General features: G+C 44.4%; 1 long non-coding RNA gene across 1 annotated transcript; it reads right to left on the bottom strand.

Annotated features, from left to right (window-relative positions):
• Positions 1-3,122: 3,122 nt before the first annotated feature.
• On the bottom strand, positions 3,123-7,350 carry LOC124047862. The gene is made up of 4 exons (XR_006841135.1): positions 7,337-7,350; positions 6,821-6,896; positions 6,562-6,617; positions 3,123-4,392 (listed from the first exon to the last, which is right to left on the bottom strand). It is a non-coding gene; the product is annotated as an uncharacterized LOC124047862 (long non-coding RNA).
• Between the last annotated feature and the right edge of the window lie 8,614 nt (positions 7,351-15,964).

Here is a 15,964-nt window from a genome sequence, read left to right as displayed (position 1 = left end):
TGATGACTCATTGCGAGCTCACAGAACAGGGCTCCGGGCAGCCGAGCGGAAATGGAGGAAAACTCGCCCCCCTGCGGACCTGGCATCCTTTCACTCCATCCTCTCTACATTTTCCTCCTCTGTCTCTGCTGCTAAAGCCACTTTCTACCACTCTAAATTCCAAGCATCTGCCTCTAACCCTAGGAAGCTCTTTGCCACCTTCTCCTCCCTCCTGAATCCTCCCCCCCCCTCCTCCCTCTCTGCAGATGACTTCGTCAACCATTTTGAAAAGAAGGTCGACGACATCCGATCCTCGTTTGCTAAGTCAAACGACACCGCTGGTTCTACTCACACTGCCCTACCCTGTGCTCTGACCTCTTTCTCCCTTCTCTCTCCAGATGAAATCTCGCGTCTTGTGACGGCCGGCCGCCCAACAACCTGCCCGCTCGACCCTATCCCCTCCTCTCTTCTCCAGACCATTTCTGGAGACCTTCTCCCTTACCTCACCTCGCTCATCAACTTATCCCTGACCGCTGGCTACGTCCCTTCCGTCTTCAAGAGAGCGAGAGTTGCACCCCTTCTGAAAAAACCTACACTCGATCCCTCCGATGTCAACAACTACAGACCAGTATCCCTTCTTTCTTTTCTCTCCAAAACTCTTGAACGTGCCGTCCTTGGTCAGCTCTCCCGCTATCTCTCTCAGAATGACCTTCTTGATCCAAATCAGTCAGGTTTCAAGACTAGTCATTCAACTGAGACTGCTCTTCTCTGTATCACGGAGGCGCTCCGCACCGCTAAAGCTAACTCTCTCTCCTCTGCTCTCATCCTTCTAGACCTATCGGCTGCCTTCGATACTGTGAACCATCAGATCCTCCTCTCCACCCTCTCCGAGTTGGGCATCTCCGGCGCGGCCCATGCTTGGATTGCGTCCTACCTGACAGGTCGCTCCTACCAGGTGGCGTGGCGAGAATCTGTCTCCTCACCACGCGCTCTCACCACTGGTGTCCCCCAGGGCTCTGTTCTAGGCCCTCTCCTATTCTCGCTATACACCAAGTCACTTGGCTCTGTCATAACCTCACATGGTCTCTCCTATCATTGCTATGCAGACGACACACAATTAATCTTCTCCTTTCCCCCTTCTGATGACCAGGTGGCGAATCGCATCTCTGCATGTCTGGCAGACATATCAGTGTGGATGACGGATCACCACCTCAAGCTGAACTTCGGCAAGACGGAGCTGCTCTTCCTCCCGGGGAAGGACTGCCCGTTCCATGATCTCGCCATCACGGTTGACAACTCCATTGTGTCCTCCTCCCAGAGCGCTAAGAACCTTGGCGTGATCCTAGACAACACCCTGTCGTTCTCAACTAACATCAAGGCGTTGGCCCGTTCCTGTAGGTTCATGCTCTACAACATCCGCAGAGTACGACCCTGCCTCACACAGGAAGCGGCGCAGGTCCTAATCCAGGCACTTGTCATCTCCCGTCTGGATTACTGCAACTCGCTGTTGGCTGGGCTCCTGCCTGTGCCATTAAACCCCTACAACTCATCCAGAACGCCGCAGCCCGTCTAGTGTTCAACTTTCCCAAGTTCTCTCACGTCACCCCGCTCCTCCGCTCTCTCCACTGGCTTCCAGTTGAAGCTCGCATCCGCTACAAGACCATGGTGCTTGCCTACGGAGCTGTGAGGGGAACGGCACCTCAGTACCTCCAGGCTCTGATCAGGCCCTACACCCAAATAAGGGCACTGCGTTCATCCACCTCTGGCCTGCTCGCCTCCCTACCACTGAGGAAGTACAGTTCCCGCTCAGCCCAGTCAAAACTGTTCGCTGCTGTGGCTCCCCAATGGTGGAACAAACTCCCTCACGACGCCAGGACAGCGGAGTCAATCATCACCTTCCGGAGACACCTGAAACCCCACCTCTTTAAGGAATATCTAGGATAGGATAAAGTAATCCTTCTCACCCCCCCGCCCCCTTAAAATATTTAGATGCACTATTGTAAAGTGGTTGTTCCACTGAATGTCATAAGGTGAATGCACCAATTTGTAAGTCGCTCTGGATAAGAGCGTCTGCTAAATGACTTAAATGTAAATGTAAATGTTATGAGAGTGCAGCAAGGAGCCAAGGTACGGTGCTAGCTAGCATTAAACTTATCTTACAAAAAACAATCAATCTTAACATAATCACTAGTTAACGACACATGGTTGATGATATTACTAGTTTAACTAGCTTGTCCTGTGTTGCGAGTAATCAATGCGGTGCCTGTTAATTTATCATCGAATCACAGCCTACGTCGCCAAACGGGTGATGATTTAACAAGCACATTCTTGAAAAAAGCACTGTCGCTGCACCAATGTGTACCTAACCATAAACATCAATGCCTTTCTTAAAATCAATACACAAGTATATATTTTTATATATACTATACTTCCGGCGCTGACAGAGATGACCGCCTCGCTTCGCGTTCCTCGGAAACCTGCATATTTAGTTAATATTGCCTGCTAACATGAATTTCTTTTAACTAGGGAAATGGTGTCACTTACCTTGGGTTCTGTGCAAGCAGAGTCAGAGTATATGCAGAAGTTTGGGCCACCTGTCTCGTTGCGAACTGTGTGAAGACCATTTCTTCCTAACAAAGACCATAATTCATTTGCCAGAATGGTACATAATTATGACATAACATTGAAGGTTGTTCAATGTAACAGCAATATTTAGACTTAGGGATGCCACCCGTTAGATAAAATATGGAACGGTTCCGTATTTCACTGAAAGAGTAAACGTTTTGTTTTCGAAATTATAGTTTCTGGATTTGACCATATTAATGAACTAAGGCTCATATTTCTGTTTGTTATTGTATTATAATTAAGTCTACGACTTGATAGAGCAGTCTGACTGAGCGGTGGAAGGCAGCAACAGGCTTGTAAGCATTCATTCAAACAGCACTTTCCTGCATTTGACAGCAGCTCTTCGCTGTGCTTCAAGCATTGCGCTGTTTATGACTTTAAGCCTATCAACTCCCGAGATTAGGCTGGCAATACTAAAGTACCTATTAGAACATCCAATAGTCAAAGGTATATGAAATACAAATGGAATAGAGAGAAATAGTCCTATAATAACTACAACCTAAAACTTCTTACCTGGGAATATTGAAGACTCATGTTAAAAGGAACCAAAAGCTTTCATATGTTCTCATGTTCTGAGCAAGGAACTTAAACGTTAGCTTTTTTACATAGCACATATTACTTACTTACACATATATTTCTTACATGGCAGATATTACACTTTTACATTCTTCAACACTTTGTTTTTGCATTATTTAAACCAAATTGAACATGTTTCATAATTTATTTGAGACTAAATAGATTTGATTGATGTATTATATTAAGTTAAAATAAGTGTTAATTCAGTATTGTTCTAATTATCATTATTACAATTATTATATATATAAAACAATCGGCCGATTAATCGGTATCGGCTTTTTTGGTCCTCCAATAATCGGTATCGGTGTTGAAAAATCATAATCAGTCAGCCTCTAGTTTCAACGAGGTGAAACCATGCTTGATTTTGCGATTTCCTGGAAAATCACCTTGAACTTGCCAGATTGAATAAAGAAGCCCCCCAATTCATGCACCAGACCCATTGAATCTCTTATAGTGGAGAGGCTACACAGGCAGCCTGCAGAACTAAGTTCACACAGTGTGGACCACAGTGACAATACATACACAGCGGTTGTTCTTTCCTTAAAATGTCTTGCACCCCCTGCAATCATCCAGCCATGTTTGCGGCACCATCATAGGTTTGTCCTGGAAGTTGGGACAGAGGAAGCCCTAGACGCATCCTCACATCACATGCCATCTTGGCTATATTTTGCCCTGTCGTTGATGACACTTCATAGAGTCCCAGGAATTCTTCCTTTGGTTCTAGATATGCATCTACAAAGCGCAAACATATTGACTCCTGTTCAACTCCTGATATATCCTGGGTGACATCAATGATAAGTGTGAACTGAATTGAATTGATGTTATTTCCGACACAATTTCTTTGACGATTTTATTGCCCACTAGCTTTAAAAAAATGCATTTGGGGACTGATGAAATCAAAGTGACATTTCAGCCAGGTGGTCAGCTCTGCATCGCCCTCTGCCTTGTACTTTAGAAGCTGGCTGAAATTCCCACTCTCCTTATCAACGCCTCGAAAAGCCTGACCTTGCTGCGCCAAGTACTTCACACCCCCAACAATCTTCATAAGATTTCCTTGCTTGTTGCTGCTGTCTTTCCAGCTCACATGAAAGTTGCACATTAACAGGCTTTGGCTCCTGAATCCGAGTCATCACAGCACATGTGACACTGGCTGTCTTTATGCACTAAATTTCTCCGGTGCCTTCCTCCAATTTTGAAAGCCAGTCTTGAATCCTGAAAGTAGAGAATTTGATAAGGTTTGACTAGGTATGGCATTCACATTTGGCTGATTTGGGCGAGGTCCAAGCTCCCCTCCCTCCCTCTCCTGCACCTTCATCTTCGCCTGCCTGTCTTCTCTCTCTCTCTCTCTCTCTCTCTCTCTCTCTCTCTCTCTCTCTCTCTCTCTCTCTCTCTCTCTCTGTCTGTCTGTCTGTCTGTCTGTCTGTCTGTCTGTCTGTCTGTCTGTCTGTCTGTCTGTCTGTCTGTCTGTCTGTCTGTCTGTCTGTCTGTCTGTCTGTCTGTCTGTCTGTCTGTCTGTCTGTCTGTCTGTCTGTCTGTCTGTCTGTCTGTCTGTCTGTCTGTCTGTCTGTCTGTCTGTCTGTCTGTCTGTCTGTCTGTCTGTCTGTCTGTTGTTTCAAACTCCCTCTCCCTGCTTGATTATATTATATGAAATATACATGAGAAGCCATACTCTCATTTTAAATTAACATTAGGATTAGACTGTTGTGATGTCATTATTCGGTCTTAACCATCAATATTTGCTCCTTTTCTCACTCACCTCCATGTCACCTGCTCTCCCTGTCCTGTCGGCATCCTCGTGCTCTCTCTCTCCCATCTCTCTCTTTACTCTGAACGCACCAGAGTGAACATGAAATAAATAAACCTCAGTGGGCCCTGTGTCTAAACCTAACCTCAGTGGGCCCTGTGCCTAAATCTAACTTCAGTGGACCCTGTGCCTAAACCTAACGTCGGTGGGCCCTGTGCCTAAACCTAACCTCAGTGGGCCCTGTGCCTAAACCTAACCTCAGTGGGCCCTGTGCCTAAACCTAACCTCGGTGGGCCCTGTGCCTAAACCTAACCTCGGTGGGCCCTGTGCCTAAACCTAACCTCGGTGGGCCCTGTGCCTAAACCTAACCTCGGTGGGCCCTGTGCCTAAACCTAACCTCGGTGGGCCCTGTGCCTAAACCTAACCTCGGTGGACCCTGTGCCTAAACCTAACCTCGGTGGGCCCTGTGCCTAAACCTAACCTCGGTGGGCCCTGTGCCTAAACCTAACCTCGGTGGGCCCTGTGCCTAAACCTAACCTCGGTGGGCCCTGTGCCTAAACCTAACCTCGGTGGGCCCTGTGCCTAAACCTAACCTCGGTGGGCCCTGTGCCTAAACCTAACCTCGGTGGGCCCTGTGCCTAAACCTAACCTCGGTGGGCCCTGTGCCTAAACCTAACCTCGGTGGGCCCTGTGCCTAAACCTAACCTCAGTGGGCCCTGTGTCTAAACCTAACCTCGGTGGGCCCTGTGTCTAAACCTAACCTCGGTGGGCCCTGTGCCTAAACCTAACCTCGGTGGGCCCTGTGCCTAAACCTAACCTCGGTGGGCCCTGTGCCTAAACCTAACCTCGGTGGGCCCTGTGCCTAAACCTAACCTCAGTGGGCCCTGTGTCTAAACCTAACCTCGGTGGGCCCTGTGTCTAAACCTAACCTCGGTGGGCCCTGTGTCTAAACCTAACCTCGGTGGGCCCTGTGCCTAAACCTAACCTCGGTGGGCCCTGTGCCTAAACCTAACCTCGGTGGGCCCTGTGCCTAAACCTAACCTCAGTGGGCCCTGTGTCTAAACCTAACCTCAGTGGGCCCTGTGTCTAAACCTAACCTCAGTGGGCCTTGTGTCTAAACCTAACCTCAGTGGGCCCTGTGTCTAAACCTAACCTCAGTGGGCCCTGTGTCTAAACCTAACCTCAGTGGGCCCTGTGCCTAAACCTAACCTCAGTGGGCCCTGTGTCTAAACCTAACCTCAGTGGGCCCTGTGCCTAAACCTAACCTCAGTGGGCCCTGTGTCTAAACCTAACCTCAGTGGGCCCTGTGTCTAAACCTAACCTCAGTGGGCCCTGTGCCTAAACCTAACTTCAGTGGGCCCTGTGCCTAAACCTAACCTCAGTGGGCCCTGTGCCTAAACCTAACCTCAGTGGGCCCTGTGCCTGAACCTAACCTCAGTGGGCCCTGTGCCTGAACCTAACCTCAGTGGGCCCGGTGCCTAAACCTAACCTCAGTGGACCCTGTGCCTAAACCTATCCTTAGTGGACCCTGTGCCTAAACCTAACCTCTGTTGTGCCAACATGAATTATGTCGTAGGAACAACACCAACACGGCGATATCAGATCAGTCATCAACATGTGCTCCTTTTTTCACTCACCTGCTCTCCCTGCCCTGTTGGCATCCTCATGCTCTCTCTCTCTCTCCCTCTTTACTCTGAACACACCAGAGTGAACATGAAATAAATATTATCAGTAAACAAGTGGTATTTCTTGCCATGATGTTCAGGAATGGATTACTAACCATTTCTGATCTGAATGGCAATGATTATTATATCAAGAAACATTGATTCATCTGTTGTACTACTGTGTACTTCTCCCATCTGACTGGTTCTCATTTTCTCACTGCTCTCAACTTACTTTTGTTCTTTTCTGAGGCTGCCCAAAAAACTGACGACGGTCACTGCCACCCATCCTCTTTCTCACGATGACATCACTGTGAATGCAGCGCAACATAAATGATTGACACTTTACGCAGACTTCACGTGGGGTTTCTGACAAATATACGGTAATAAAGACATGAAAGTTAGTTGAATACGCCCGTGAACACCATTGTTGGTCCCTGGGTGAATGTGTGGCTAATTAACTTTCCAGGTAACTTGGCTACGATAGCTAACTTTAGTGATGGTTGATTGATTAACTGGCAAATCGTTCCGTTTTCAGCAAAAGCGTTTGTTTCCACTCCATGCAATTACTGACACTTTTTATCAAAATATTATTTATTTCCACAATTACTGTTCCAGCGCAAAATGACGTATTGACGTTGATGTTAAAACTATCACAATCGACAGTGATATAGCCTACTTAACACTCATATTACATTTGAAAGTGATGAAAAATAGAGACAGTACAGTGTTCGACATTGTTTGTACCTACCCACAGCAGTCGAGCAAAGCCTTCTGCTGGGGTACGGCAACACCACTTGGACAAACTGCAGTACATCGTAAAATGAGAACCGGTAGTAATACTAATGGCAATTTGTTTAGTTTAGTTATGATTACATTTGCTAATGATTATTTCAAACGCGTGGTTGCCTGTCTTAGCATAGCATTTATTTATTTAAAACTTTTTTTATATCAATATATGGGGGGGGGGGCATTTTGAGCATATGTGTCCCCCCAATATATATTATAATTACGGTCCTGCTGTTGCTCAATAAGAAAAAATATATTTCAGTCTTGGAGGGTGTGGTTCAATGTGGCAGTTACTGATTTTTGTCCCCCATGAGACACCATATGACTGAAGGCAGTATCACTTCCTCAAAATAGTCAAAATGAATCTAAGATAACTCAAATCTGTAACGAATTTTGACGAGGAGGTTTTAGTCGTGCAATTTTACATCTAACTAAGGTTTCTGGGGCAGTATTTCTCAAGTTACAAAATGCGCAACATTTTGTCTTATGTAAATGATTTCTGGGCTGCTGCTTACTGCTGGAAAGGTCTCAGTCTGTGCCATTGGATAGAGTGCAATTTACGCAGCTGTTCATCCCATGTCAATGGGCAAATGGACATTGGCAAAATCAAAACCCAACCCAACCCTCAAGTAGATCATGACAAACTCAGTTTTGGACGATACTGACTTTATGACCAAAATTAAGCTACTTCCGCTTAAGAAAATTCTAGCAATGGAATAAATGTTTCTGACTAATACCGTTTTCAACAAGAGAAATTGGTTCTTGAGTTCAGCTCGCCTTTAAGGCTGTTAATTCTGTCTCCAAGCATGCATCAGACGCATCCAGTCGCTCCATTGGCATGGAGATGCCCAAGACGAGTCTGTGGTAATTGAATCCAGACGCCCAGGCCCCTGCATGATCCTGCGGGAGTGCCGGTGCCCCTGTAAGTGAGGCTGAACACTTTATCCCGAGGCATTAGGCCTCCATGTTTGAGTTAATACCCCAGAGTAGAGCCTCTATCCACTGGTATTAGCATCTGACACTCCACCGCAGATCAAAATCTCGACTGGGTTTCCTCACTGTATGTATACACATTGATTATTATTATTTGTTTTACTTTGGAACAGATACGTTATGTATTGAGTTGTAGTTATTGGACGTTGGATATTGGTTGACTTCAAATCCATGCAGCAAAGACAAATATTTACTTGGTCACTGTCCCCTGAGGGTTTTGGGTTGATCCCTGTGGTCACAAAATTGTCCATAATCACTATAATTAACATGGGTGCTATTTTATCCTCTTCTTACAGACCAATCAGCCTTCCTGGACCCCCTCTGATCTGTGGTTTCCTTGGGATGCAATGTGATGTACTGGCCTGTGTCCTCTGTGCTGGAAGAGCAATGCCATCCCTGAATTAGAACTGACAGGGTTATTTCATTTGTGCACAGTGGGTGGACCAATAAAGAGAGCAGGATCAAATTAATAGAGGAGATTCTTTTTCCGAGACATGTCCAGGGGAATTTCCATTAGCAGAGGGGAGGATGAACGAAACCACCTGAAATCAAGAAGGGTGTATATGTGTGTGTGCACAGGAATCATCTGGTTGTTCTCTCTCCAAATGCCATCCATGGAGTGTTCTTATTTTTCCATTCATTTCCACAATGTCAAGCAAAAGTCTACCTCAGTCCTCCTCCAATTACTGACATTCTTTACCATTTGCTGCCAAAATGCCACGATATATTCCAGTAGAAGTGTTGCTCAGATTCCGTAAAATATTCTCTACTCTTTTCATACTGTCAGGATACTTGTATACATCTCCTCGACAACTACTTAAGCTGTGGTTTTAGCTTTAGTCTGTAAGGTCCTAAATCAAATGAAATACTCAGTGTGTGTAATAGGTGTGTAGGTGGGCGTTATGGGGGTGGGATTCGCAAGATGTATCACTGTTGGAAAATCAGTATCAACCGGCAGTAAGCTAGTACATTCAATACGTAATTCATCTGTAGTTCCAAGCTAATGTCCTTCTAAATGAGTCCTGTTGAGAACTCCCAGATCAATCATTAGGTCATTTTGCTTGAAATAAACATGCGTTATTTAAAGAAGACCACGGTCCACAGAGAATACTATGAGATTTGAATATAAACACGTTAAGGGTCAACTGCCACTGTCTCTTTTTACTTGTCCTTCATTCGATTTCCTGTCCATGTCTTCCCCCAATTTCTCCCTCCTTTAGCCATAGTGTCTGTTCGCTCCATAGATCTAATGTCTGGACAGGTGCTTTTCAATGTGGTCTCAGAGCATTTGGTATTATTCTGTGAGTAAACCTGTGACACTCCATTTAGTGTGATCTGTTACATTTTGTATGGTATGTATTCATTTGTGGATGTCAATCATTCATTCTGTATGATATTTTACGAATACAATTGCTATGATATGTTACGAATTGCAATCGTATAATATGTTACGATTTCCTAGTTCCGAATTCCAATTTATTGTGGCTAACGTTAGCAAGGTGGCTAGGTGCCTAACGCTAACATTAGCTAGGCTAGGGGTTAGGGGTTAAGGTTAGGATTAGGAGTTAGTTTTATTTATTCAATTTTAATATAACCTTTAAGTATATTTAAGTATTTAAGTATATGCTAAGTAGTTGGAAAGTAGCAAGTAGTTGCAAAGTTGCTAATTAGCTAATGTTGTCCTTGATGAGACTTGAACACACAACCTTTGGGTTGCTCGACATTTGCGTTATTTGCCCACCCATCCACTTCGACTAACGACCTTAATTTTGCTTTTGCCAAAAGTAACGTTCTGTCTTAATTTACCATACCAAACGTAACATACACTACATGGGCAAAAGTATGTGGACACCTGCTCATCGAACATCTCATTCCAAAAATCATGGCCATTAATATGGAGTTGGTATCCTCCTTTGCTGCTATAACAGTCTCCATTCATCTGGGAAGGCTTTCCACTAGATGTTGGAACATTGCTGCGGGGACTTGCTTTCATTCAGCCACAAGAGAATTAGCGACGTCGGGCATTGATGTTGGGCAATTAGGCCTGGCTTGCAGTCGGAGATCCAATTCATCCCAAATGTGTTCAATGGGATCGAAGTCCTTCCACACTGATCTCAACGAACCATTTCTGTATCGACCTTGCTTTTTGCATGGAGGCATTGTCATGCTGAAACAGGAAAGGGCTTTCCCCAAACTGTTGACACAAAGTTGGAAGCACAGAATCGTCTAAAATGTCATTGTATGGTGTAACGTTAAGATTTCTATTCACTGGAACTAAGGGGCCTAGCCCAAACCATGAAAAACCGCCCCAGACCATTATTCCTTCTCCACCAAATTTTATAGTTGGCACTATGCATTCGGGCAGGTAGAGTTCTCCTGGCATCCGCCAAAACCAGATTTGTCCGTCGGACTGCCAGATGGTGAAGCGTGATTCATTGCTCCAGAGAATGCGTTTCCACAGCTCCAGAGTCCAATGGCGGCGAGCTTTACACCACTCCAGCCGATGATTAGCATTGTGCATGGTGATCTTAGGCTTGTATGCAGCTGCTCGCCATGGAAACCCATTTCATGAAGCTTCCGACAAACAGTTATTGTGCTGGCGTTGCTTACATAGGCAATTTGAAACTCCGTAGTGAGTGATGCAACCGAGGACAGACAATTTTTACGCACTACACGCTTCAGCACTCGGCGGTCCCCTTCTGTGAGCTTGTGTGACCTACCAGTTTGTGGCTGAGCCTATGTTGCTCAGCGGTTTCCACTTCACAATGCAGCTCTAGCAGGGCATAAATTTGACAAACTGACTTGTTGGAAAGGTGGTATCCTATCACGGTGCCATGTCGAATGTCACTGAGCTCTTCAGTACGGGACATTCTACTGCCAATGTTTGTCTATGATTGCATGGCTGTGTGCTCAATTGTATACACCTGTCAGCAACGGGTGTGGCTGAACTTGCCAAATCCACAAATTCTAAGGGGTGTCCACATACTTTTGGCCTGTAGTGTATCTTACTATTTGAGTACGTTTGATATGTTACCTCTAGTCTATGAGACCAGTCTGTGCTGTTTGACCTGTCTGTACTTTGCAACTGGCCAAGAGGTTCCTGTGTGTTTGTCTGAGCTAAAAAGCAAAGCAAAACGAGACACAGCCTTCCCCCTTCAGCTCAGCAAAGTGGTCAAGATTTATGGCCAAATACCTAGACCACTGACCTCCAGCTTTTACGCATCATCTGATGTCTTCTACCACAGAATGATCAGCTCTTGAGCTACAATGAAGATAGATACAGAGAGAGGGATACAGAGAGGGAAACTATTCCAAAACAAATATATAACAGGTGTTATTTTTTTTTACTTTTTAGGTTGACAGGTATGACTATGGTGGTAACTTGGATGCAGTGATCTACTGCAACAACAGACTGAATAGTAACACACACACACACGGTTGGCAAGGACGCTACATTAAGGTATTCCACAGGCGTTTCTCTCCCCTCGTCAGTGCATGGTGTTTCTCTGACCTGTCTCCTGTCACAGCACTTATATTTACAGGGTGGAAATCTGAGCTGAAGGGCTTTCAAACCAAAAACAATCACTGTCCAGGTCAGGATGGACAGAGAGAAGAGAAGGGAAGGGGGAGAGAGAGAAATGAAGAAATAGAGAGAGCAGGGGAATCAGAATAGAACAATAATGAGAGTAAAGGGGAAGATAGAGCAGGCAGTGTGTGGCTGGGAGACCCACTAGGGATGGGTGAACTTAGTACATCCCAATTTCCATTTGTTGCTGCACAACCCCAGATGATTATAGTGTAATGATGGTTATTTTAATTGGGCCTTTGTTTCCTTCAGTTTTCATATTGCTTAAACCCTTGGGAACCGCCACACGCATGCATGCATGCACACACACACACACACACACACACACACACACACACACACACACACACACACACACACACACACACACACACACACACACACACACACACACACACACACACACACACACACACACACACACACACACACACACACACACACACACACACACACACACACGCTCACACAGCTCAATACACATTCACACAGACAAGTCAAACCCTCACAAGCCTCCATTGAAATATTTGTTCAAGGTCATGCATGTGTCTAGTGTTTGACTAGCAAACACTTACGAGAGAGTGAGTCTTTATTTATTGCTTTGTTTAGCGAGTTTACCTCTTGAGATGGCCTAGCATCCAATCATCCATTTTGAATCAGATCGGAGACGATAAGTGGATGGCTGCTGTTACCCAATCAGCACTTACCTCAAGATCAAAACAAAAGCCTGGCTGACTTTCTTTACTCCATCTCTCTGATATATGCCTAAAAATGCACAGGGCCTGTTTAGTAAAGGGGCTTACGGGGCCCTCGAGGCAGACAAAAATGGAAATATGTATTTAAAAATATATATTTCACTGCAACCAACAACCACAGACCTTGGGGGCCAAAGAACCAGAGAAGAAGGAAAAATATACATTTTTACAGTTAAATGACATCTTTACTATTAGGCACATAAACAAAAGTAATTAAAAAATGTCTAATTCTCTCTCAGTATGAAGTGAGGGTGAGGGGGAGCCAGACATGCAGCGTAAATACTTATTCAGATGTTGTTTGTTGAAAGCTAGTTAATTCCTCTCTTCCAATCATCAGGGCATGGTGTCATGTGCATGCATCCAGTAGGTAATTTAATGGACACCAGCTTCTATACCGCAACTCATTCAAGCATTTCAGGTCTGCTCTCCTGGGACCTCGTTATATGCAGAGCACTCTGTAGAGTACCCACAGCTACTGTACAGGGCTGACTGAACAGGATATGAGGTGCTTCTTATGTATGCCATTCCTCCGTTTCAATGCAATTTGTTCCTATGAGAAGATCTCACATTGTTTTCACCAGCAGCTGTTTTTTTCAAGGTTCAGTGCCTACTTGATGGTTAAGTGTAAAACCCATCACCCATGATGAGTTGGAGCGAGCGTATCTGTGGGTGCTGGGTTGTGCTGTGTTCTGAGCTGTGCTATGCTACAGTATGCTGTGCTGTGGGGCAGGCCAGTGCTGAGAGGGAGGTCATGTCTGTGGTGTCTCCTGAAGCCTCCCAGTCCTTTATCATCCAAAAGGGAGCAGACCCGGCGGGCTGTTGGGAAAGGAAGGCTATCATCAGAGGACACGTTTAATTTCCATAAAGAGGACTTTGTTTCCTAATTAATCTCCTGGCTCCGGCGCCCTGCTCCACTCCTGTCACTTCCTCGGAATGAAACACTGCCGGCAATTTGTTAAATCAATTATTCCGGAGAGGAAGCAGCCTTTTGGCGAGCACGCACACAAACATAGGCTAAGCCGCACACACATGCATGAGATAGCTAGACGGTAGAAGAGATGGGCTGCTGTGGAGAGGCAGGATGGCCTTCAGGAGGATGGTGGAGTGTGTTGTTGGAATAAGAGGCTCAGCATTAGGAGCGTGAGAGAGAGGAGTTTGTCCTTGTTGACACGGTAGAGAGCTTTGTAAACATGAGTCTGATAAGGACTCACCTTGGCCTTTCGTCCTGAGCTCCAACAAAACAGCACAGCGGCTCCTCAAGAGACACAATCCACACAAAGAGAGACGAGGAGAGGGGACATAGAGAGGGGAAGAGCGGGGGCAAGAGAGAAAGGTTGATGCTGAGGAGGAGGCAGAGCGAAGCAGAAGCAGGGGTTAGAGAGAGAAAAAAAACTGTTCCATGGGAATTCTCTCAGTCTCTTTCTCAGGGGGTGGATCAGCTTTAATATTGTGTCTTATATGAATGTAATTTTCTGCATAATTTCCAATATATTTTTTCTTCTGTTTTTATATACAGTATATACTGTGGATATAGATACTTTTGTACCGTTTACTCCAGCATCTTCACATGGTTCTTTGCTGTTGTTCTGGGATTGATTTGCACTTTTCTCACCAAAGTACATTAATCTCTAGGAAACAGAACGTGTCTCCTTCCTGAGCGGTATGACGGCTGCATGGTCCCATGGTGTTTATACTTGCGTACTATTGTTTGTACAGATGAACGTGGTACCTTCAGGAGTTTGGAAATTGCTCCCCAGGATGAACCAGACTTGTTGAGGTCGACAAAAAAAATTCTGCCATCTTGGCTAATTTCTTTTGATTTTCCCAAGATGTCAAGCAAAGAGGCACTGAGTTTTTAGGTAGGCCTTGAAATACATCCACAGGTACACCTCCAATTGACTCAAATGATGTCAATTAGCCTATCAGAGGCTTCTAAAGCCATGACATAATTTTCTGGAATTTCCCAAGCTGTGTAAAGGCACAGTCAATTTAGTGTATGTAAACCTCTGCCCCACTGGAATTGTGATACAGTGAATTATAAGTGAAATAATCTGTCTGTAAACAATTGTTGGAAAAATTACTTGTGTCATGCACAAAGTAGATGTATAGCTTGTTAACAAGACATTTGTGGAGTGGTTGAAAAACAAGTTTTAATGACTCCATCCTAAGTGTATGTAATCTTCCGACTTCAACTGTACATTTTACGGACACAATCTATTTTACTTGAATTATCTTTTGTTTGTTTTTAGTCCGTTCATTCAGATACCCTCAACCGCTCCCATCTATCTCTGAACACCATCCAGTTTTGATTTCTTTTTGACATATATTTATCAAACTTGTGGTTATGTTTCATAAAAGTTCTGAACCTTTCTATTTTTATAGTCATTACAAATTGTAAATTAAAGATAAACACTTTACTCTGGAATGGGCCAGAGTATTATTATATTATTGATCGATTGACTATGACTTTTCAAGTCACCCAGCAGTGCTATATGCAGAGTTAACTACAGGTAAATGTTGCAATTCTTCAGCCATTCCTGAACCTGCGACCAAAAAGAAGCTACATATTGACAGTACAAAATCTGCAGAGCTGGGATGGTTGTGTTTTCCCATATACATAACACTCTGTTAGTTGCAAGAATTTTCTATAATCATTTAAATTGAAAAAACGTGTGTTGTCTCTTTCTCTCTTTGTCCCTCAATGTCTTCCACAAAGTTTTGAATGAGCAGTTTCACCTTTATATGGTTTATATGGTGAAGGTGCTATTTTCCATACACTACCGGTCAAAAGTTTCCAAATACCTACTCATTCAAAGGTTTTTCTTTATTTTTTACTATTTTCTACATCGTAGAAAAATAGTGAAGACATCAAAACTATGAAACACATAGCCACCCTTTGCCTTGATGACAGCTTTGCACACTCTTGGAATTCTCTCAACCAGCTTCATGAGGTAGTCACCTGGAATGCATTTCAATTAACAGGTGTGCCTTCTTAAAAGTTCATTTGTAGAATTTATTTCCTTCTTAATGAGTTGTGTTGTGACAAGGAAGGGGGTATACAGAAGATAACCCTATTTGGTAAAAGACCATGTCCATATTATGGCAAGAACAGCTCAAATAAGCAAAGAGAAATGACAGTACATCATTACTTTAAGACAGAAAGGTCAGTCAATTCGGAAGGTTTCTTCAAGTGCAGTCGCATAAACCATCAAGCGCTATGATGAAACTTAAAAATATATATATATTTAACCTTTAT

The sequence above is a fragment of the Oncorhynchus gorbuscha genome, linkage group LG11, assembly GCF_021184085.1.
Source record: "Oncorhynchus gorbuscha isolate QuinsamMale2020 ecotype Even-year linkage group LG11, OgorEven_v1.0, whole genome shotgun sequence".
In the NCBI taxonomy this organism is placed as follows: domain Eukaryota; kingdom Metazoa; phylum Chordata; class Actinopteri; order Salmoniformes; family Salmonidae; genus Oncorhynchus; species Oncorhynchus gorbuscha.
The sequence above is the reverse complement of the archived record's forward strand: the minus strand, read 5'-3'. Positions and strand labels throughout refer to the sequence as shown.